At 38.2% G+C, this 22175-nt stretch overlaps 1 protein-coding gene across 2 annotated transcripts in view; it reads left to right on the top strand.

Moving 5' to 3' along the window:
- LOC106077062 (uncharacterized) overlaps positions 1–22175 on the top strand; it is a 119300-nt gene that overhangs the window by 13934 nt on the left and 83191 nt on the right. The window lies entirely within an intron of this gene.

Here is a 22175-nt window from a genome sequence, read left to right as displayed (position 1 = left end):
ATGTATACAAAGAGAGAGAGAGAGAGAGATAAACAGAGAGTGCGAAAGGGAGAAAGAGAGAAATAAAGGAAGCTAATCAGAGAGAGAGAGAGAGAGCGTTAGAAAGGTGAAGATTGAGAGGGAAAGAGATACAGAGAAAGAGGGACATAAGCAGATAGCCAGAGGGAGAGGAACTGGAAGAGAGCGAAAGAACAAAGAGGGGGATAAAAAGAGATAGGAAAGAGTTACAGATAGACGGAGACAAAATTGAAAGAGAGAGAGACACACACACAGATACATAGAGAGAGAGAGAGAGAAACAGATATTATATATATATATATATATATATATAGAGAGAGAGAGAGAGAGAGAAAATTACAGAGAGAAATAAACTGATTCGGAATGAGAGGAAGAAAGAGGGAAGTAAAAAGAGATACAAACAGATACAAACAGTTTAAGAGAGAGAGAAGATCGGAATTAGACTGAAATTTTTCTGTTATATATATATAGATATAAAGAAAGAGAGAGAGAGAGAGATAGGCAGACAGAAAGAAAGGAATTGATAAATCGATTGTTCGATAGATAGATAGATATAGATAGATAGAGAAAGAGAAAGAGAGAGAGAAAAAGAGAGAGAGAGCTAGAGAGAAAGAGAGAGAGAAAAAGAGAGAGAGAGCTAGAGAGAAAGAGAGAGAACTATTCAATCAATAGACATGAACATGAACAACAGATAAAAACAGATAGATATAGATAGATAGAGAAAAAGAGAGAGAGAGAGGTAGAGAGAAAAAGAGAGAGAGAGAGGTAGAGAGAGAGAGAGGTAGAGAGAGGTAGAGAGAGAGAGCACTATTCAATCAATAGACACCAACATGAACAACGACCTTATTGTCTCTCTACAACCAACATCGACATCACGGGTAAGGGAGGTAATCTGTAGGTGAAAAAAAAAAGGGGGGGGAGTTAGCCTGCCTAGACTGTACACAAACTAGCTCTCCACATGAAAAGAAAAAACAACCGCGGTAAAGGCCCGTAATTATCAGCTGGAGATAATATCGGCCACACCCTCAATTGTGTTTCCCCTCACCTCAATTACAACACCGCTGACCTGGAATTTACTATTTATCCCGCCATCCTCTGGCGGTGTACATCTAATAGCATATCGTCTGCTCGAGATTTAGATCTGCCCCGTTGTCTGCCATTTCGTTCTTGCGTAGGTCATCTTTGCTTATATGCCATTTGTTATTGAGTGTGTGTGAGTGTGTGTGTATGTGTGCATGTTTTCGACGCAATTAGGAGTTACACTAAGGGGATACATTAGTTCTATAGGCTGGATATAAATCAAATAAGAACATAGAACTAAAATGTTATTTAACCTTGGTTAGGCCTATAATAGAATATGCATCCTCCGTTTGGGACCCCTCAACTCAAGATAACATTAAGAATCTGGAACAGACACAAAATAGAGCAGTGAGATTCATAACAAACGAATATTCACATTTGACTAGAGTAACACCTTTAGTAAAATCACTAAATTTAGAAAGCCTTCAGGAGAGAAGACTCAAAAGTAAAGTAGCAATTATACATAAAACACTGAACCATAATCTTCAAATACAAAAACAAAATTTAATAAAATACTCTGAAAGACACAAAGATAAAAGTTCAGACTTTGTTCCATATGCTAGGACAAATTTGTACAAATACTCCTTCTCCTCTAGTGCTATTAGAGCATGGAATGGGTTGCCTGAGCTAGCCAGGAAAACCAGGGACTTGGCAGAATTTAAGTCATTGGTTAACATGCATGACTAAATGCATGACGCGTAGGACGTAATCATCTTCTTTTTTGAAGTAACGTCTGTATTATATAAGAAGAAAAATAGATTCGGGTGTAAGGGAGGTGATCAGTAAAACCCTAAAATCCAACATTTTACATCACATTTTTCTTTTGAAGAACATATAGTTAGATATATTGATTTCAATTTCGCCACTGATTTATATAGACTATGGTGAAAATTCATTGTATTTTAAAACTTAATTCTCATAAAACAAATATATTCACTCATACATGTATAGTGTTGCATAAAGACTTAACAATTATGAGTAAGTAAGTTAAAGTTCCCATTTTGCTCTTGCTCAGGTTGCCCTCTCTTAGATGCCATTTTGTTATTGAGTGTGGGCGCCTCTAAATTCACCCAGCTCTAATGGATACCTGAAATTGGTTGGGGAAAAGTAAAGGCGGTTGGTCGTTGTGCTGGTCACATGACACCCTCGTTAACCGTGGGCCACAGAAACAGATGACCTTTACATCATCTGCCCTATAGATCGCAAGGTCTGAAAGCGGAACTGTTCTACCTACTTTTGTTTTTAGATTGCAGTGACGTAGTGTAGACCTAATTGTATACGAACACACTAGGAATATTTGAATGTTTGAACACAAATAGTGCCAGCTAAGAAAAAATATTGAGCGAAGTTGTCGGATATATTTACATAGGCGTCCTGGAGTTGGCTAGCAGAACCTTCCAGATGTATGGCCAAACGTAACTGAAAAAGTGTGTGCGCGCGCGTGTTTATGTGTGTGTGTGTGTGTGCAAGTGTTTCAGACTTTTACTTTTTGTGGTGACGTCATAAAGAGATGCGTTTAATGCCAAGATCAGATTAGCAAGAGCTACACATGTGTAAATGCAATTAGTAAGGTACTCTTTCTCTCTCTCTGTAAAGTTGATTACATTTTGTTTGTATTCACCGTAGTTGTTAAAAGCTTTAACCGTAAGCATTAGGCCGCCCCCCACCTTTTTTTTTTTTTACAATTCCAATTAAACCTGAACTATTAACTGTTGTTATCACGTGACCCTGTACACAAATAGGTGAAGCCTTTGTTTACGAGTGTCGTTGATAAACCATTTAAAAAATCACCTAATAAAAAAGATCACAAAAGAGTTACACAGATTTTAATGCTTGCACTCCTCTGAATAGCTACGTCGTAAGAAACCTCTACACAGAATTGACCTCATTTACCAATTGTAAACAAACAACATTTAGCCACGTGACAATATTGATAAAACAATGAAAAAACGTATCACGTGACAGCCTTTATGGATTGCGTATTTTGTATAGAAGAGATAGAAAACCACGTGGCTAAATGTTGTTTGTTTACGGTTGGTGAATGAGGTCCATTGAAACCGAGTCTTGGTTTCTGAAATACTGTTAAAACCTTATTTGATACACATGATATTATTCTAACATCACCAGATACAGTTAATTAGAATTCAAACCCTTTTACATCACATTTTGTTTTAAAGAAAATAGAGTTAGATACATTGATTTAAATTTCGCCACTGATTTATATACACTAAAGTGAATATTCATTGTATTTTAAAACTTAATACTCATAAAACAAATATATTCACACATACATATACAGTGTTGTTTAAAGGCTTACCAATTATTAGTAGGTAAGTAAAGTAAAATAAAATTCCCGTTTCAGACCTTGTGATCTATAGGGCATTTATTTCTGTGGCCCACGGTCAACGAGGATGTCATGTGGTCAGCACAACGACCAACCGCCTTTACTTTTCACCAACTAATGTCAAGTACCCATTAGAGCTGGGTGGACTCAGAGGCGCCCGAAGATCCCGAAATGACAAATCCCAGTCTTTACCAGGATTCGAACCCAGGACCCAGAAAGCCAAGCGCTTTACCGGTCAATCGCCGTGCCTCCACCAATTATGGGCAGAAATAGTATTTTACCTGGCCTGTAATCTTGTCTATTTACACGTGATTTTGATAAATATTCAACAGGTTTATCTCCCTCTACGTGGAACAACTCCCCCCCCCCCCTATTTTTCTTGTTCTGCCAGTTTGTCCGTCTGTCGCGTATAAATGTATTAAACAAAAATTAAACATCTTTTGAAAATCGTGATACGGGCAACTTCTAAATTTGGTCTGCTGAAAAGGACATTTTTTTTATTTTTAAAATATAGCATGCATATTGTTATAACTGTGGTAGCGACGCAGATAGGCGTAATCGTGTGTGTGTGTTATCAGTTGACACAGATAACACCGACCAGAGAAAAGTGTCCGAGTTAAGTCGCTTCACCACTTCTCGGCTCACGATTGAGGAAGTGACAATTCAAGATCCAGTCCGGTGTGAAGTCGTTCCGTACAAGAGAACACATGTTAACCATATTGCCAGGATAGTATTGGCTGTGATTTATTAAAGAAAGCCTAGAGTTGGCCATAAGACGCCTTCGTTAAAGGTCGACTGTAGAAACAGGTGAGCCTTACACCGTCTGTCCCAATAGATCACTAGATTATAAAGGAGGTACCTTTATCAGACCAATACTCTGATTCTTGGGTCCACCTTTACTATTTTTATCAGATCAATACTCTGATTTCTGGGTCCACCTTTACTATTTCTTATCAGATCAATACTCTGATTTCTGGGTCCACCTAGCAATAATGGGAACCTGACTTAAGTTGCGAAAAGTAAAGGCGGTTGGTCGTTGTGCTGGCCACATGACACCCTGTTCGTTAACTATTGGCTAAAGAAACAGATGACCTTAACATCATCTGCTCTATCGTTTGCAAGGTCTTAAAGGGGAACTTTTACAATGGCTACCCAGACATTATAAATGCAATGTTATGTTCTTGTTTATACCGTTCGGATTTATCGATGATCCCGGGTTCAAACCCTGCCAGCTCCCATCCCCCCGTCTTCCTGCGAGAGGTTTAGACTTGGAAGTAAACTATCTTGAACTCTGAAGGAACATCCGAAACTTGTAAAACATTTTACAAACAAACGCGCTGTTTACAGACATTGCATGTTTACGAGATTAGGTTTTGGTAACTCTTCGCAACGTATTGACGTCAACAATAAGCCAAGCTAAAAATAAGTGAAATACAGAGAGTGCGGAGGGGACATACATCTTCCAATGAACGCTTATGTTAAGCCGAGATTGACGGCGGTGCTGACAGTCATTCAGGGCCTCAGCCTCAAGTTTGGCCTCCCCCCCCCAACTAAAAAATGCATGCTTAAAAATAAACTAGAAACATTAACAAAACATCTTTAATTCGATGAAACTCCTGACTTTTTAACTCCTGACTTTTTAACTCCTGACTTTTTAACTCCTGACTTTTTAACTCCTGACTTTTTAACTCCTGACTTTTTGTAGAAGCTATTACTCTTTTTGAAATACCCAATGAATGATAGATAAGAAACAAGAACAGATTTCACCCCGTCCAAAGCCGCCCTCCACCAATATAGCAGAAAAAAAGTATGGTTAAGTCCATGTATAGATATACTTAGAGTATAGAATATTGAAGTTTGATGCCAAGGATCCAAAACTTTTATCCGTCCGTCCCGTTTAGATCTCAGAAACTAGAAGAGAAAATGAAAAATCGGACATCATGATATTTTAGATCATTCAAAGTTCTGATTCAACGGCTACTTTTTTTTCCAAAAGTGAACCATCTAATTTTTTAAATTATATATGCAAGCAGATTTTTCAAAAAAATTACACCACTTTTCAATGAAAAACTTCAGGGGAAATAAGTCTTATTAAAAAAGTTTACAAGCTTTTTCATGAATAAAACAACTTCATTCATAGATTCGCGCATTGGTACAAAACATTTGCATCTAAGGTCACAATGATAAAAGTGTCAATGGATCCCCTACCAATGTCTAGATCTGTCCGTCTGTCTCTAGGTGGACCACTTCGGGGGGCCGATTTTAAGTTTGTGTCTCCACACAAACCGTCTTTGTAACCTTGTTTTTGTTTTGGTTTGTTTTGTAGCCGATGAAGGCCTAGTGGCCCATACGTCCTTTGTTTAACTTGCTTCGGCAGGGTCTACATTTATCCATGTTTATTGTATTTTTCTGTATATTCATTCACCCCTGCAGCAGTTTTGTTGTTAAGTCTTTTAACATTTATAAAAGGCTTGCGTTAAAAGAGCAAGTTTCTAAGAGAAAATTCTACATGGGGCCTCCGCTTACTTAAATCCGGCACTGTACATCAACATATGTATTAGGAGTTCAATACAATTACAAGGTTCTTTTATTTCATTATTTTTGTCTCCAATATTTAGGAAGCATTTAGATTGCACAAATTTTACTTCTGGTTACACCCGCTATTACGATCACTAGTTATCAATTTTTTCTTTAAATCAAAATACATCTCCAAACACAGGTGAGATTTGAACCCCAGCCGCAATACTCTAAAATGTTCTTCCAATAAACCTGAACTACTTCTGCCCCATGTACCTGCCAGGTGTCGTATTGTTTTTTAGTCGTCCTATACAACTACTCCACATTTTCCATATCGCTTTCATTTCTTTATGTATTTGATTAATGAACGTAAACCGGAACTTAAAAAATAGAAATGTAAACAAAGAACAGATAACTCCAGCATGAGCATCCTTTAGAATGTTTTCCCAAAACTTGTTGCTACATTAATTAAAACAATTAGCTGGGATGTGAGAGTTTTCAATCACGTTTTAGAGTTTAAACCTTTTTTTTTAAAAAAAAACAACATCTCTAGACTTCCGCTTGTTTTTACACGGACCAGACAGCAGATTACCTGGCATCAGACCAAGTTAATCACTGCTGCTCTAGCTCAGGGTACACGTTGACCTCGTCCTAAGGTACCTTCCTCTTAGGGCGCTTTCAGACTTGGCTTTCGTAAATAATTTTTAAAGTGTTTTAGAAGAGGGTAGACTGTCAGATTGATAAAGAATTAGAATACATGCGGAAAGGGGAAAGGGGGGGGGGGAAGACGGATGCATAACTGATTTGATTAGATTGAGTGGCATATACAATAATATACATACATGCCTGGTCGTGCGGTTTGCGCGCTGGACTGTCGTTTGGATTTATCGATGATCCCGGGTTCAAACCCCGCCCGCTCCCATCCCTTGTCCGCCTGGGGGAGGTTTGGACTAGGAAGTAAATTATCTTGAACTCTGAAGGAACATCCGAAACATGTAAAACATTTTACAAACATACATATATATATATGTATACAAAGAGAGAGAGAGAGAGAGATAAACAGAGAGTGCGAAAGGGAGAAAGAGAGAAATAAAGGAAGCTAATCAGAGAGAGAGAGAGAGAGCGTTAGAAAGGTGAAGATTGAGAGGGAAAGAGATACAGAGAAAGAGGGACATAAGCAGATAGCCAGAGGGAGAGGAACTGGAAGAGAGCGAAAGAACAAAGAGGGGGATAAAAAGAGATAGGAAAGAGTTACAGATAGACGGAGACAAAATTGAAAGAGAGAGAGACACACACACAGATACATAGAGAGAGAGAGAGAGAAACAGATATTTATATATATATATATATATATATATAGAGAGAGAGAGAGAGAGAGAAAATTACAGAGAGAAATAAACTGATTCGGAATGAGAGGAAGAAAGAGGGAAGTAAAAAGAGATACAAACAGATACAAACAGTTTAAGAGAGAGAGAAGATCGGAATTAGACTGAAATTTTTCTGTTATATATATATAGATATAAAGAAAGAGAGAGAGAGAGAGATAGGCAGACAGAAAGAAAGGAATTGATAAATCGATTGTTCGATAGATAGATAGATATAGATAGATAGAGAAAGAGAAAGAGAGAGAGAAAAAGAGAGAGAGAGCTAGAGAGAAAGAGAGAGAGAAAAAGAGAGAGAGAGCTAGAGAGAAAGAGAGAGAACTATTCAATCAATAGACATGAACATGAACAACAGATAAAAACAGATAGATATAGATAGATAGAGAAAAAGAGAGAGAGAGAGGTAGAGAGAAAAAGAGAGAGAGAGAGGTAGAGAGAGAGAGAGGTAGAGAGAGGTAGAGAGAGAGAGCACTATTCAATCAATAGACACCAACATGAACAACGACCTTATTGTCTCTCTACAACCAACATCGACATCACGGGTAAGGGAGGTAATCTGTAGGTGAAAAAAAAAAGGGGGGGGAGTTAGCCTGCCTAGACTGTACACAAACTAGCTCTCCACATGAAAAGAAAAAACAACCGCGGTAAAGGCCCGTAATTATCAGCTGGAGATAATATCGGCCACACCCTCAATTGTGTTTCCCCTCACCTCAATTACAACACCGCTGACCTGGAATTTACTATTTATCCCGCCATCCTCTGGCGGTGTACATCTAATAGCATATCGTCTGCTCGAGATTTAGATCTGCCCCGTTGTCTGCCATTTCGTTCTTGCGTAGGTCATCTTTGCTTATATGCCATTTGTTATTGAGTGTGTGTGAGTGTGTGTGTATGTGTGCATGTTTTCGACGCAATTAGGAGTTACACTAAGGGGATACATTAGTTCTATAGGCTGGATATAAATCAAATAAGAACATAGAACTAAAATGTTATTTAACCTTGGTTAGGCCTATAATAGAATATGCATCCTCCGTTTGGGACCCCTCAACTCAAGATAACATTAAGAATCTGGAACAGACACAAAATAGAGCAGTGAGATTCATAACAAACGAATATTCACATTTGACTAGAGTAACACCTTTAGTAAAATCACTAAATTTAGAAAGCCTTCAGGAGAGAAGACTCAAAAGTAAAGTAGCAATTATACATAAAACACTGAACCATAATCTTCAAATACAAAAACAAAATTTAATAAAATACTCTGAAAGACACAAAGATAAAAGTTCAGACTTTGTTCCATATGCTAGGACAAATTTGTACAAATACTCCTTCTCCTCTAGTGCTATTAGAGCATGGAATGGGTTGCCTGAGCTAGCCAGGAAAACCAGGGACTTGGCAGAATTTAAGTCATTGGTTAACATGCATGACTAAATGCATGACGCGTAGGACGTAATCATCTTCTTTTTTGAAGTAACGTCTGTATTATATAAGAAGAAAAATAGATTCGGGTGTAAGGGAGGTGATCAGTAAAACCCTAAAATCCAACATTTTACATCACATTTTTCTTTTGAAGAACATATAGTTAGATATATTGATTTCAATTTCGCCACTGATTTATATAGACTATGGTGAAAATTCATTGTATTTTAAAACTTAATTCTCATAAAACAAATATATTCACTCATACATGTATAGTGTTGCATAAAGACTTAACAATTATGAGTAAGTAAGTTAAAGTTCCCATTTTGCTCTTGCTCAGGTTGCCCTCTCTTAGATGCCATTTTGTTATTGAGTGTGGGCGCCTCTAAATTCACCCAGCTCTAATGGATACCTGAAATTGGTTGGGGAAAAGTAAAGGCGGTTGGTCGTTGTGCTGGTCACATGACACCCTCGTTAACCGTGGGCCACAGAAACAGATGACCTTTACATCATCTGCCCTATAGATCGCAAGGTCTGAAAGCGGAACTGTTCTACCTACTTTTGTTTTTAGATTGCAGTGACGTAGTGTAGACCTAATTGTATACGAACACACTAGGAATATTTGAATGTTTGAACACAAATAGTGCCAGCTAAGAAAAAATATTGAGCGAAGTTGTCGGATATATTTACATAGGCGTCCTGGAGTTGGCTAGCAGAACCTTCCAGATGTATGGCCAAACGTAACTGAAAAAGTGTGTGCGCGCGCGTGTTTATGTGTGTGTGTGTGTGTGCAAGTGTTTCAGACTTTTACTTTTTGTGGTGACGTCATAAAGAGATGCGTTTAATGCCAAGATCAGATTAGCAAGAGCTACACATGTGTAAATGCAATTAGTAAGGTACTCTTTCTCTCTCTCTGTAAAGTTGATTACATTTTGTTTGTATTCACCGTAGTTGTTAAAAGCTTTAACCGTAAGCATTAGGCCGCCCCCCACCTTTTTTTTTTTTTACAATTCCAATTAAACCTGAACTATTAACTGTTGTTATCACGTGACCCTGTACACAAATAGGTGAAGCCTTTGTTTACGAGTGTCGTTGATAAACCATTTAAAAAATCACCTAATAAAAAAGATCACAAAAGAGTTACACAGATTTTAATGCTTGCACTCCTCTGAATAGCTACGTCGTAAGAAACCTCTACACAGAATTGACCTCATTTACCAATTGTAAACAAACAACATTTAGCCACGTGACAATATTGATAAAACAATGAAAAAACGTATCACGTGACAGCCTTTATGGATTGCGTATTTTGTATAGAAGAGATAGAAAACCACGTGGCTAAATGTTGTTTGTTTACGGTTGGTGAATGAGGTCCATTGAAACCGAGTCTTGGTTTCTGAAATACTGTTAAAACCTTATTTGATACACATGATATTATTCTAACATCACCAGATACAGTTAATTAGAATTCAAACCCTTTTACATCACATTTTGTTTTAAAGAAAATAGAGTTAGATACATTGATTTAAATTTCGCCACTGATTTATATACACTAAAGTGAATATTCATTGTATTTTAAAACTTAATACTCATAAAACAAATATATTCACACATACATATACAGTGTTGTTTAAAGGCTTACCAATTATTAGTAGGTAAGTAAAGTAAAATAAAATTCCCGTTTCAGACCTTGTGATCTATAGGGCATTTATTTCTGTGGCCCACGGTCAACGAGGATGTCATGTGGTCAGCACAACGACCAACCGCCTTTACTTTTCACCAACTAATGTCAAGTACCCATTAGAGCTGGGTGGACTCAGAGGCGCCCGAAGATCCCGAAATGACAAATCCCAGTCTTTACCAGGATTCGAACCCAGGACCCAGAAAGCCAAGCGCTTTACCGGTCAATCGCCGTGCCTCCACCAATTATGGGCAGAAATAGTATTTTACCTGGCCTGTAATCTTGTCTATTTACACGTGATTTTGATAAATATTCAACAGGTTTATCTCCCTCTACGTGGAACAACTCCCCCCCCCCCCCCCCTATTTTTCTTGTTCTGCCAGTTTGTCCGTCTGTCGCGTATAAATGTATTAAACAAAAATTAAACATCTTTTGAAAATCGTGATACGGGCAACTTCTAAATTTGGTCTGCTGAAAAGGACATTTTTTTTATTTTTAAAATATAGCATGCATATTGTTATAACTGTGGTAGCGACGCAGATAGGCGTAATCGTGTGTGTGTGTTATCAGTTGACACAGATAACACCGACCAGAGAAAAGTGTCCGAGTTAAGTCGCTTCACCACTTCTCGGCTCACGATTGAGGAAGTGACAATTCAAGATCCAGTCCGGTGTGAAGTCGTTCCGTACAAGAGAACACATGTTAACCATATTGCCAGGATAGTATTGGCTGTGATTTATTAAAGAAAGCCTAGAGTTGTTAAGTTCTTTGAGTTGGCAGTGTCGTGTGGTGCAGTGTATCCATGCGTCATGCATCTAGTCATGCCTGGTCGTGCGGTTCGCACGATGGACTGTCGTTCGGATTTATCGACGGTCGAAGGTTCAAACCCTGCCCGCTCCCATCCCCCGTCGTCCTGCGGGAGGTTTGGACTAGGAAGTAAACTATCTTCAACTCTGAAGGAACATCCGAAACATGTAAAACATTTTACAAACAACCAATCACTTAATTAGCCTTAATATACATATACATTATTTATACTTAAATGATTTCTATTCATATCACCTTTAACTTTTTTTTTAAATACATATACAAATAGGTTTATATCAGATACGCAAGGTCTTCCAAAAGCTCAACACTTCCATTTTACAATATTTTATGCCCGTCTCACAGGCTAGACATTACATTTTACTAAAAGTCTATAATTTTTAAAATGACCATTCATACCGCTATAATAAACTGTAGGCTGTAGAGTGGCACTATTTCACCAAAGTCTATATCTGTAGGGTCCCACCAAAACCTGAGATCAGTAGGGTCCCATCAAATCTCAGATCAGTAGGGTCCCACCAAAACCTCAGATCAGTAGGGTCCCATCAAACCTCAGATCAGTAGGGTCCCATCAAATCTCAGATCAGTAGGGTCACATCAAACCTCAGATCAGTAGGGTCCCATCAAATCTCAGATCAGTAGGGTCCCATCAAATCTCAGATCAGAAGGGTCCCATCAAATCTCAGATCAGTAGGGTTCCATCAAATATCAGATCAGTAGGGTCACATCAAACCTCAGATCAGTAGGGTCCCATCAAATCTCAGATCAGTAGGGTCACATCAAACCTCAGATAAGTAGGGTCCCATCAAATCTCAGATCAGTAGGGTCACATCAAACCTCAGATAAGTAGGGTCCCATCAAATCTCAGATCAGTAGGGTCCCATCAAATCTCAGATCAGTAGGGTCCCATCAAATCTCAGATCAGTAGAGTCACATCAAACCTCAGATCAGTAGGGTCACATCAAATATCAGATCAGTAGGGTCCCATCAAATCTCAGATCAGTAGGGTCACATCAAACCTCAGATCAGTAGGGTCCCATCAAATCTCAGATCAGTAGGATTCCATCAAATATCAGATCAGTAGGGTCACATCAAACCTCAGATCAGTAGGGTCACATCAAACCTCAGATCAGTAGGGTCACATCAAATATCAGATCAGTAGGGTCACATCAAATCTCAGATCAGTAGGGTCACATCAAATCTCAGATCAGTAGGATCACATCAAATCTTTTATCAGTAGGGTCACATCAAATCTCAGATCAGTAGGGTCACATCAAATATCAGATCAGTAGGGTCACATCAAATATCAGATCAGTAGGGTCACATCAAATCTCAGATCAGTAGGGTCACATCAAATCTCAGATCAGTAGGGTCACATCAAATATCAGATCAGTAGGGTCACATCAAATCTCAGATCAGTAGGGTCACATCAAATCTTATATCGGTAGGGTCCCATTAAATCTCAGATCAGTAGGGTAACATAAAACCTCAGATCAGTAGAGTCCCATCAAATCTCAGATCAGTAGGGTCCCATCTTATCTCAGATCAGTAGGGTCCTATCATATCTCAGATCAGTAGAGTCCCATCAAATCTCAGATCAGTAGGGTCCCATCAAATCTCAGATCAGTAGGGTCACATCAAATATCAGATCAGTAAGGTCCCATCACATCTCAGATCAGTAGGGTCACATCAAATCTTACATCAGTAGGGTCCCATCAAATCTCAGATCAGCAGGGTCATATCAAATCTTACATCGATAGAGTCACATCAAATCTCAGATCAGTAGGGTCACATCAAATCTTACATCAGTAGGGCCACATCAAACCTCAGATCAGTAGGGTCACATAAAACCTCATGTCGCTAAGGCCCCATCAAACCTTGTCCAGTCGATCCACGGCCCTAACATTTAGCTCTTTTACAAGCTAGACAAAGAGATGATACCCATTGAAGAAACAGAACCAAATTCATAGATTCTGGTTACTTCAAAAATGTATTTGGTCCCAAAACCGAGAAAGTTTGGCTACCACTGATCTGGGCGCCACAAGTAAAAACTTGATAAAACACTGATATATTATGTAAAACTCTGTCAAGTCTAAAAGTCTAATAAAGAAAACATGTTTGTAAATGTTTGTAAAATGTTTTACTTAATTCGGATGTTCCTTCAGAGTTGAAGATAATTACTTCCTAGTCCAAACCTCCCGCAGGACGACGGGGGATGGGAGCGGGCAGGGTTTGAACCCTGGACCATCGATAAGTCCGAACGATAGTCTAGCGCTCAAACCGCACTACCAGGCAGCCATCCCGACCAGGCAGCCATCCATTCATGTTCAGTTGAAGTTTGGTCTGCTGATGTTTTCATCTTACATTTTAATCTATGCAATAAATATTAATTTTTAAAAATCATAAATCTTTAAAACAGACTCAACACTCTTATTACTATTGCCATCAATAAATGTATTTCATTAGTTCACTATTATATGGTTCAATAAAAAGAACAAACTAACGTGTGGTGATACAAGTTTCCCTTAAGTCTTTATTGGCAAAGAATTTAATAACAATATAAATACATAATGTTAACATTCAACACAAACGAATCCACTAGATCAGGGGGTCTCAACCTGTGGATCGCGACCCCCTTTTTTTGATGGTCTTAGGCGACCCCTGGCAAATCGTCAATAGACCCTATTGACGATTTGCCAGGGGTCGCCTAAGACCATCGAAAAAAATGGATTGTTTTTGTCTATTCTTCTGTTGCTGTATGTATGTGCGGGGGGGGGGGGGGGGGTCGCGGCAGAGTGGGGGTCGCCGAGCCTTAAAGGTTGAGAACCGCTGCACTAGATGTATTCTTTCTCATTGTTGAGAACACACCCTCGTAACTGGTCTCCAGTTCACTAACTGTCCAGGTACACAACACTTGACCGTGTGTCACGGTTGGCAACACATCCGTAATAGTAACTGTGTTACAACACTAACGATAGTTTTATTGGAAATTTTATAATTTATAATTTATTTGCAAAAAGGTGGGATGGAGGTGGGGGGGCACCATTAACTAACCGCACGGTTGACATCACACTCACACTAGTTACGCCATTGCAGACAGTTTCGGGCAGTTATACCAAACATTATCTCGACGACTGTTTCTATATCTAATTATTATTTGATTTTTTTTAAAAAAGTATTTTTAACCCATCATAGTGACGGGATTATCAGCTAGTACCAGGTAAGAGTCAAATATTTATGATTAATTAGGTTCACATTCCGAGCAGGCGTGGACACCGGGAAGCGACACAGCGAGGTATAAATAGAATTTCTTTTTTTAAAACGATGTTGCTAATTATTATATGTCGACAAGGTTTCCTTCTTCCCTCCCTTTGAAAGAAAGTTACAACAGAGCAATGGTGTTACTGTTCCCGCTATGCTAGGGTCTGTATCAACAACCTGTCAGCGTTGGGATAAACAGATTAGATAAGAAGAGGGTTCTCACTGATGGGACTAGAGCAATGGTTCTCAAAGTTGTCCCCCACGGGTCCCAGGTATTATTCAAGGGGTCCGAGTAAAATTAAAATTAATTTAAGGTACTTCTTCTTGAAACTGTCAGGTAGAGTTGAGCCTTCGGCTCTTGGAACTCTAGGCCAGCAACAGTGAACAAGAGCTCCCTCTCATCGGTCTGAATGAGAACAGTGTACACTGTTTTGTCTGGCGGGTGGGTCTGACTCGTGGCAAGAGGCCACGTACACTAAGACCCCCGCCATTTTCCTTTTCTATACCAGGCTAACCGTGCGGGGCACGCCATTTATGTAACGGCCCCTTGAGGAACAGCGCTTGGATTGTGACAAGGTTGTGGGAGCTTTTTTTACAACTCCGCGCAGTGCAATGAGGAGGCTCTCGCACCCGCTTAGGCACCCCCACGGGAGTCTTGTTTTGCTACCCTTTGGCCTAATCGTTTCCTCCTACGATCGTTTCCACCCGGGCGCCACTATGAGGCAGGGTAGCATGCCCGGGTAATTTAGGGTACATGAATAGCATCAGGGGTCTTCGCAAGGCTTAATAAAAAAATGATAAAATTGTAATCGGTGACGCTGATGTTGGGTGGTCAATCGAGGCGAGGGTTACTAGACACTTACAGACCCAAAGGAGGACAAACCAATACGAAGGAGGACAAAGTCAATTTCAAAAGTGGACTTCAATTTGCTTTGTTGAATGTAAACTACTGCAAAACTTTGAATTAAATATGAAATATTCAATTAGATTACTAGATTTTATGTCATTGCAATGAGAAAGCCGGACATTTTCACACTTTAAGCTATTGGCGGCCGGAGGGAGGACATGATCCCAAAAAGGAGGACACGGTCTCCTTTTGCCGGACGCCTGTTAATCCTAATCGAGACCAATTGTTATAGCAGGCCTGAACCACAGACCTGTGACGTGAAAACCTGTGGTCATTGGAGATATAAAATGGCCCAGTGCGTCGAAAATTTTTCTTTATGTGAAAATTTTAAAACATCTACATTCTCTAGACAGCATTGGACATCTACATTCTCTAGACAGCATTGGACATCTACATTCTCTAGACAGCATTGGACATCTACATTCTCTAGACAGCATTGGACATCTACATTCTCTAGACAGCATTGGACATCTACATTCTCTAGACAGCATTGGACATCTACATTCTCTAGACAGCATTGGACATCTACATTCTCTAGACAGCATTGGACATCTACATTCTCTAGACAGCATTGGACATCTACATTCTCTAGACAGCATTTCAAATTCACGTTACCAGAGACGAAGCTTTACTTGTAACTTATGTAAGATTTCTATAAGAACACGTTTGTCAAGAATTGTTGTTTGTTAAATGTTGGGACACCGATGAGTATGATGGGATTGTTAGAGTTACAGCGGCGTAGCTAGGGTAGGTGGAGGGGAGGTCCACATTTGAGAAAACTCTCCCGGGCCCCCACTTAAGAAGCCCCTCCAAATGAGTGTCCTGAAATTTTTTGTTTACATTAAACATAAATCCAACGTCATGTTATCTTGCAATTCATGTTGTTAAGTAAATTAGTGACCATGTTGCATGTATTTCACACATTAGACTTATATATTTATTAATTACATTATCTCATGTCATGATGTCGAATGTCAAAATTCATGGGCCCTCAAAAGAGGCCTAGCCCCCCCCCCCCCAATCCCTTGCTACGCCACTACTGAGTTAAAAACATTTTTCGATGTTAAAGCCAAGCTCTTGACTAATACCATTTCTCTCACTGCTGACGGTTCTAAGGCTTTCTTATCTTATAAGATACAGACGTTACTTCAACAAAGAAGATGATTACGTCCTACGCGTGTCCCTAGTCAATCTAGTCATGCATGTTAATCAATGACCTAAATTCTGCCTAGCCACTGGTTTTCCTGGCTGACTCAGGCAACCCATTGCATGGTAGGAAGATACAGAGTCTCTCACATACATAAAACAAGCTGTACCGAAATTTTTTTTTTCAATGGATTGTGTCATTTATAGACATTAGTCTCCAAAGAAAATATTTGAATGAGGGTTTGCATGAATTACTAGATTAGGTAATTGGAGCAGCTAATACAATCAAAAGGGGTGTATTAATTGAGAGTTTATTCGCTCAAATTTCTTTCGAAAATGATCAAGGCTATAATCTACTTTGTTTGGAAAATGATCAAGGCTATAATCATTTACTTTGTTACATACATACGAATACTAGTATAATTGTTTCCCCCCTCATAGAAGTGAAAGGTTGTACTTTTTTTTTGTTGGTCGTGATACATAAGGTGTTATTGAAAGATGACATCAATTTGAATATCATTTCATTTATTGAAAGACTAGATGCAGGATAGAGTTTTAAAGCAAAAACAAAAATTCATAAAATTAAAATTCCTCAAAAGTAAACGCATATTAAGAAATCAAAAACAACCTTGACAACAGCATCAACAAAAACAGTGACGTAACAACAACATCAAGATAAAAACAAACAACAATAATAACAAAAAACTGTATTTTTTTTCTGAATAACAAAATTATCGCCCTTCTTAAATTTATCAACTAGATATAGCCATAACAAAATTGTTAGCCGCGTCCCTCGCGTTGATGAGTTTTTCAAAACCTTTTTCAAACATGAGGCTAAAACGAGAATTGTAGCCTTTGAGAGTTAAAGCAACATTAGAATACTGGATATCAGATACCAGACTCACAAGTAAACTCTGCACTCTATCCAGAAGAAATGAAGAAATTAATTGTAGATAAAATAAATGAGAAATGGACGAGCTCCCATACAAATCACAAGAAAGATGACGCTTACTATAAGCTATCCCGACAAGACCAACGTCTAATCTTTCGACCCAGGACCGGACACAACAGAATGCGACAACACATGTTCCGGAAGCTCAACATTGGAACCGGTGAAATCTGCCCATGTGGAGTATCACCAGAAAATGCCGACCACGTCCTCCAAAACTGCTCTCTCTACCAAGAGGCCCGTATAAGACATTGGCCCCAAATCACCCCAATAGAAAGAAAACTATATGGAGAGCTCCCTGATTTGGAAACCACTGTTCATCTCATGTATTGGTCTAGTCATATGAACACTCCAACATAACAATGAGAACGATGAAGAAGAAGAAGATACCAGTTTACACCCTGGTTGGCAAAAAGGAGAAACTCCACAGAGAAAGCCTAAAAGAATGAAATTGTGCTAAACAAAAACAATTGGTAAAATATTTCCAACCGCATAGATTTATTTTATGTAATACAAATTTAATTACATGACTGATCCAAACTAATTGATATAACTCTTAATATAGCTTTGTGTTTTTTAATTATTTTAAAAAATATTTTTGATGTTTCTTATATCACCCTGCTAGTATTTTTTTCCTGATTTTTAGCGGCCCGCGAAAGGGGAAAAGACGCTATTAGTTTTGTGTAGAATTCTGTCAGTCCGTCTGTCCAGTTTAGATCTCGTAAACTAGAAAATGTAGTGAAAATCCGACATCATAATATTTTAGACCATTCAAAGTTTTGATGCATCGGCTATTTTTTTTCTTTTCTGGGAGCGAAAAATCTAATTTTTTAAATCACTTATGCAAGCAGTTTTTTCATAAAAATACACCACTTTTACAACTATTTACTATTAATAGTAACAAACACTTCAGGCTCTTTAGTAGGCTAGGCCACCTCCTACCACATTTTGAACACATTTATGCAAACAGTTTTAGATTTTTTTGTCCAAATTTTTTTTTTACATTTGTATTTCTCAGTCCTGTGATACTAACTACTACATTTACACAAAAAATGTTTACTTTTTGTTTTAAGAGAAAAAATCTATTTAGTATGCGTATAAGCTGGACATAATTTAAAAAAAAATTAATAAGTTGTTGTCCATATTATCACGTGAGCAGTATAACCTTTTACTGGCATTGTAACACTGAACTAAAGGAATTTTTTTCTTGAGGAATAAGAGATTGACCCTTTACAAAACAATTAGAGCAATTATATTTTAATTATAAGACATTAGTTAGGCCAGGTTCTAATCTAACTTCACATTCACTATCACCTATCCTTTGGTCTATGGACCGCTGGGGCACCACACAAGATCCGTCAACCTTCTTTTTCCATTCTTCTCTGTCATTTGTCTTTGATAGAATTTCATTCTGATGTTCTTTCTGAAAATATTGAAACCTGCCTTTTTACCTGCCTGGGTCGACCACAAGGGGGGCCGATTTTGAGTTTGTGTCTCCACACAAACTGTCTTTGTAACCTTGTTTGTCTTTGTCTTTCTGTCCGCTTGCACTTCTTCTTCTTTCAAGAGTAGCAAAGACTTTCAATAGTTTGTAGTCAAGTACGTGACATCTTCAAATTGTTTTTATTGGGAGAGACTATAGATCAGCGGTTCCCAACCTTTTATGCTCAGCGACCCCTTTTTACAATCCCCCACTCTTCCGAGACCCCCGCACACACACACACACATACAGCAATAGAAGAATAGACAATAACAATCCTTATTTTCGATGGTCTTAGGCGACCCCTGGCAAATCGTCAATCGACCCCCAAGGGGGTCGCGACCCACAGGTTGAGAACCCCTGCTATAGATAGTCAAGTTATCAGATTTTCCACCTCAGCATTACTAATAAAGCAATAACAATATAGATATAAACACAAACACATACGGTCAATAGGTAACAGATTCACACACACAGACACATAACAACAAGCGCTTGATGACTTGGGGTCCTATGTACCTTTCGGTGGCGACAAATGACTTTGAAACACTTTTATTAACTGTGAAGTGACGGAATTTTTAGATCACTTCTCACACGCACAATGCTTCTCATAGTCAAGGTGGCATTCAGGTGGAAACGGTGATCTGAAGAGAGGATTAGGTTAAAAGAAATGCAAATCAGAATCCCCGTTAAGGTGCCTAGGGATTGAGAGAATCGCACTGGCGATTAGTGTTGCCAACTTAAAGATTTAAAGTATTGTCGTGAAAAAAAAAGGCAAAACATAAAGGTTTCTGACCCGTCAAAATTTGGATTTTTAAAAATCTCTGTTATGGAGGTCACTGTCTCTATATCCGGACCTGAATCCAAGGAAGGCAAGTCAACGATGACTAGTGTTTATTTACAGGACATCTCAAACATAGATTATAATAGTCTGCCTTAAACACGGCTTCTACTCAAGCTCCCGTATCTATCTCTAATGTCCACCTTCCTTATAAGTCAAGTCTCCAACAGTGCATGAGCCAAAGCGCACCTTGTGCATTAACTTGGATGACGGTGTGCAAGGCAGGGTTAGAACAATATACTTCTTATAGTAGTTGGACAGCTTTACTTAATATAGTAGCGCGTTCTTATTTTTAACTCTTTCTCTCCGTAATTATTTACCACATTCTGGTGGAATCAACATTGGTATCGCCAGTTAAGAGAGAAAGAGTTAAGCACACTCTTTAAATTTAAAAAAAAATTCCAATCCATTCAATGTGTAACAATGAAGATGTGTTGTCTTCTGTATGATGTCTTGATGTCTCCATTTAAATCTGATATCGTCAGAAAGGTTTTGATTATTTGATGAATAGGTCTACAGATTCATTTCTGTGACGACGATATTGACATGCTTCCGTCCTACTCGTCTAAATTTTATAGGCGAGGTGTGCGCAGTATAACATCCATAAGTGTTATTTGTTAAGAGGTTCGACAATTATCAAATTCAAAAACAAATCTAAGGTAGCATGTACAATGTTTAGCTAGTTAATTACACATTGAGCAGATTAACTTATTTGAGATAAAAAAAAGAAAGCTACCACCGGCAAAATATATAGGTTAAAGTTGGGTCTCCACATGAGACACCTCACTCTTTCTTAATTTTAGGACTCGAAGACAAGCTTCATTTAGAATCACATTTGGAATCACATTTGCCATTTCAATGTCATGAACTTTTAATGTTGGAAGTTGGAACCACATCTGACATTTCACTGACCACATTCGTAAATGTCAAGGTTGTTTCTGACATTTCCATGTACATTTCAACAACAGCATATATCTATTTTTTTAAATAAATAAACTATGAAATCTATGCTCGCATAAAGTTGTAGGCCTATTATATTTGTAGCATTAGAGATTTGCATCTAAGTTGGATAGGGTTAACTGTTTGGGCATTTCCGTTGAACAGAGTATTGTGAAGTTTTGATAAGCTTTGTTTTTTAAAAGGTACATGGGTATATACATTATATTTTTCTGAACACTTTTTTATCCCCAAACAAGGTTACAAAAACAGTTTGTGTGGAAACACAAACTGAAAATCGGCCCCCAAAGTGGTCCACCCAGGCAGGGTCAAAAGGCAGGTTTCATTATTATCAGAATGAAATTCTATCAAAGTGGCCCCCGAAAAGGGAAAAAAGCTATTAGGGTTAGGGTTAGCTATGACAGAGAATAAGATGAAGTTAGATGTGAACCTGGCTTAACTGATGTCTTATAATGATGATCTAATTGATCTAATTGTTTTGTAAAGGGCCAATCTCTTATTCCTCAAGAATAAAACATTTCCGTAAAAAAAAAATCAAAAAAAAATTGTTGTTTTCCTTTGGTTAGGTGTTCCATGGTAACCGCAGCACTGCAGTTCACGCGATAATATGAAAAACTACTGATTAATTGTTGTTTTAAATTATATCTGACTTATATGCATACTAAATAGATTTTTTCTCTTTAAAAAAATAATATACATTTTTGTGTGTGTGCAAATATAGTACTTAGTATAACAGAATATAAAAACATATTTTTACAAATAATCTACAACCATTTGCATAAACGTGTTAAAAAATTGAAAAATATCGGTCTCCCCAAATAAAGAGCTTTAAGTGTTTGTTACAATTAATAGTGAATAGTTCTAAAAGTGATGCATTTTTATGAAAAAACTGTTTGCATAAGTGAATTAAAAAAATAGATTTTTCGCTTTCAGAAAAAAAAAAGTAGCCGTTGCATCAGAACTTTGAATGGTCAAAAATATTGTGATGTCGGATTTTCACTATCTTTTCTAGTTTACGAGATCTGAACGGGACCGAAGGACGGACAGACGGACGGACAGACAGGCCACACAAAACGAATAGCTTTTTTTCCCCCTTTCGTGGCCCACTAAAAATCACGTATGTGATCTCTCTCGCTGGTACCACAAAGTAGACTTTATTAGTAGGCAGCAGGAATCAAATTAGCGTCCTTGACATTCTTTAGTTTAACTATTAATTTAAACATCTCTTACAATCTTCCTCTATATTTTCTCGTATCTTTAAAAAGAATTCATTACATCATCTTCATATTTCTTCTACTCGCTTTTTCTTCTTTGTTGTCAGGGGGAGGTATGGCGAGAATGAATGTTAGTTTGATATTTTGGTATGAT

The sequence above is a fragment of the Biomphalaria glabrata genome, chromosome 2 (genome assembly GCF_947242115.1).
Source record: "Biomphalaria glabrata chromosome 2, xgBioGlab47.1, whole genome shotgun sequence".
In the NCBI taxonomy this organism is placed as follows: domain Eukaryota; kingdom Metazoa; phylum Mollusca; class Gastropoda; family Planorbidae; genus Biomphalaria; species Biomphalaria glabrata.
Note: the sequence above shows the minus strand (reverse complement) of the source record. Positions and strands in the feature narration are given on the sequence as shown.